Below are 3,668 nucleotides of genomic sequence, written 5' to 3' on the forward strand. Positions count from 1 at the left end.
GTTATTTAATAATCTGGTTAGCTCTGCTAGGTTTGGGATAAACCTTCTCAAGAAATTGATTTTTCCCAAGAATCCTTGTAATTCTTTGACATTCCTTGGGTGAGGCATTTGTAAGATGGCTTGGATTCTGTCTGGGTCTATTCTAATGCCATCTTTTGAGATGATGTGTCCTAAGAGCTTGCCTTCTTCTAAACCAAAGAGGGACTTCTTCGGATTCAAGGAGATTCCATATTTTCTGCATTTTAGGAAGATCTGTCTTAAATGTTTGAGATGTTCTTGGTCAAATTTTGAAAAAGGTGTGAGGTCATCTAGGTAAATGACTAAAAAGTCATGAATCTCTTTGGCAAAAGCAATATCCATTGCTCTTTGAAAAGTTGCCCCTGCATTTTTCAATCCAAAAGGCATCTTTACATATTTGAAAGTTCCCCATGGGGTTGTAAATGTTGTTTTGTCCTGATCACCAGGGTGAACTAAGATCTGGTTAAAACCTGAAAATCCATCCAGTAATGAGATCCTTGAGGCCCCTACCACCCTTTGAAGAATGTGATCCATCTTGGGTAAGGGGTAGTTGTCTTTAAGGGATACTTGGTTCAAATTCCTTAGGTCCACACACAGCCTGATTTCACCAGTCTTTTTTCTTGTAGGGACTAAGTTGGAGATCCATTCAGAGAATCTGATTGGTGCTATGATGCCTGCCTTGAACATTTTTTGTACCTCTTGTTCCATCGCTGGGAGGAGCATAGGATTTATTCTCCTCAGTTTTTGTTTAAAGGGCTTTTGATCAGGTTTGAGAGGGATGGTGTGTTGGATTACAGAGGTGTCATAGGACTTTAGGTCCTCATAGCTCCATGCAAAAACATCCTGGAACTCTTTGAAGAGGTCAATATATTTTGGCTTTTGGTCAGGAGGTAAGGAAGCAGATAATTTAATTATCTTGGGTTTGTCAATTGTACCTATGTTACATTCTTCAATGGCTGCATTTAAGGGCTGCATTTTTGGTTTTCTAGGAATATCATTTGAATCAAAGATATCCTCTAGTGGAGTTAGGCCTGTTGGTAAAAAATTGTCTTTTAGCTCAATGATTTCAGTTTCAGCATTGGACACTCCCTCTTCCCAGTCAACTTGTTGAATTTGCTGGATGTTTTCTGTATTAAAAATAGTTGGATTCAACATTTGTTTTGCAGTTCTAGGTGATATTGGCTGAGCAGTTTGTTGAAACTGTATTTGTGATGGACTTGCTCCATCATGTATTTGTAATTGACTTGCTGACTTAAGTATTTGTGATTGACTTGCTGTCTCATTGTCAATATTTAATCCTGCAAATTCTTGCTGCAGAGTTAAAAACTGGTTTATTTGCTTGTCATCCTCAAATACTTGCCAATCATTGATGTTGTTCGGAATAGAGGGTCTGTGTTTTACTTCAGCTGTGAAACAATGGTGGGGCTCAAAGGGCAACTTGCAGGTACTTGCAAAGGTGGCTAAACTATGAGCATGTAGATTTTGGGTTCTGGGGATTTTCGTAATTTGGAATTCAGAGAAAAAATTTAGTATCTCAGCAACAGCAGACCTGTAAGTCCTTAGTCTTTTGTCATTGGTGACAAAATTTCCCTTTACTTGTTGAATCACTAAATCTGAATCACCCATGATTGAAACCCTGGCAGCTTGCAAGAATTTTGCCAACTTGAGTCCTAGTAAAAGAGCTTCATATTCTGCCATGTTATTGGTACATCTGAAATTCAATCTATAGGCTCTGCCTTCTGCATGACTATTTTCTTTGTTGTGTACCCAAACTCCAGCTCCTGCTCCTAACTTGTTGACTGAGCCATCAAATTCAAGGAACCATAGAATATCTTGTTGGGGAGGAGGTTTTATGATCTGTTCATGGGCTGGTAATGTAAGTAGCAATTGTGGTTTTTTCTCTAGCTTGTCTTCTAGGACAGTCTCATCATTTAATTGGATGTTCTTGACAATTAAGGCAGCAGTACTATCAAATGTTTGATTGACTGTTGTTTCATGAGTGATACTACTCTCATTTGCATCTTCCTCCTGTATGAATATCTTGGTTTCAACTTCACCTTTTGAGGGAGTGGTTGTATCATTGAAGAGAATGTATGAGTCTATGTCTGAATGAACAGCATATATAGGAAAATTTTGAGGTTTTTCTTCACTGCTGACCATGTACTTCATTAGTGTTTCTCTATACAGTCTTTTTGGTTGCCCAAACACAGAGATGGTGGCATATGACATGTCTAATTGTAGGGAACCTTGGAGTTTGGCTCCCCATGATCTTGATAACAGCATTCCATACTTAGGTGGGATATCAGCAACTACCACGTCCATTAGGATTGTCTTGTTTGGGTATTGAACTAGAGAGACACATAAGTCTTTTATGAGACCTAGACACTTGACTTGGCTGGAATCAAAGGAAAACAGATCCTTGTATGGTCTTGTTATGTCTAAATTCAGTCTCTCCATGACTGCTTTTGGCATAAGATTGTGAGAAGCACCTGAGTCAAACATTGCATTATGTAGTATTTTGTCATGAATATGTAAACTGACATAAAAAGGTAGTACCCCTGTGACTACTGTTTTTCCATCCACTTCTGGGCCGAACAGGAGTTCTGGGGTGTCATCCAGTACATTGACATCATCTTTGTTGCTAGTGAGTTGAAGGGACCTTTTGATTTGCAATTTATAGCTGTCATGCTTGGCTAATTCCAAGAGAGGAATAGCTATTTTTATTTTACCAATTTCTGTTTCAAGATCAAAAGGTTTCTCAGATTGGGTCTTGGGGTTATAGGTGACAGTTTTTTCCTTGTTCATTAAGTCTCCTTCTAGATTTTTATCTTGACTTTGAGATTTATCCTTTTTACTCATCTCTTGAGGAGTAACATTTAAATTAGGATGAGATGATGAAGTGTCCAGGGACTGCTGTCTTAAGGACAGTGGCTCAGTGATTTCTTCAACAATCACTTCTTCTGTAAGTGAATTTAGTTTGTCACTAGGTTGTGTGACTATAACTCTTTCAGGCTGCTGATTATCCTTTTTCTTTTCAGGCTGGTTGACATTCACAGTTCTACTCCTTAGCTTGTACTGTTTATGGACTTCATAAACAACAGTGTCATAGCCTTGTTTAAAGTCAAAGGATTCACCTGATTTAGTTTGGAACAGTTTGATTTCCTCATCCTCATGATCTTCTTGTGTTAAGAAAACTTGACTTTCACCATCCAGCCCTATTAAATTAATCTCAGGATCTTCATTGGGTTCGGCCGAAGTGGAGGTTTCAGCATAATTTTCTTGGAATGGAGGTCTGATTTCCGGATCAGCATTGGCCCTGCCATTGTTTGTGTTTGGGTTCCTCCTAAAATTTGGATTTCTAGGAGGGTTATTTTGTGGAGCTTCCCATGATGCTTTTCTTTCAACTGATTCCACTCTATCACCTAGTCTCTTCATGCTATTGAGTATGGCATCAAGTTTTTGATCAAAGGCTGTGGGTTCTTCTTTGTATATGCTTCTCTTTTCTAACCTTGCCCTGTTTCTCTTGGCAATCAAGTTTGCTTCTACTGTGACAGCAGCCTTTTGAGCGTCTTCAAGGGTTTCAGGTTCTCTCTCCCTCAACTGAAATGCTATGTCAGAATCAAATCCATCAGGGAATTTGTACAAGGCCA

The sequence above is a fragment of the Pinus tabuliformis genome, chromosome X (genome assembly GCF_031772625.1).
Source record: "Pinus tabuliformis cultivar Carrire ecotype Pingquan chromosome X, CPIR1, whole genome shotgun sequence".
In the NCBI taxonomy this organism is placed as follows: Eukaryota; Viridiplantae; Streptophyta; class Pinopsida; order Pinales; family Pinaceae; genus Pinus; species Pinus tabuliformis.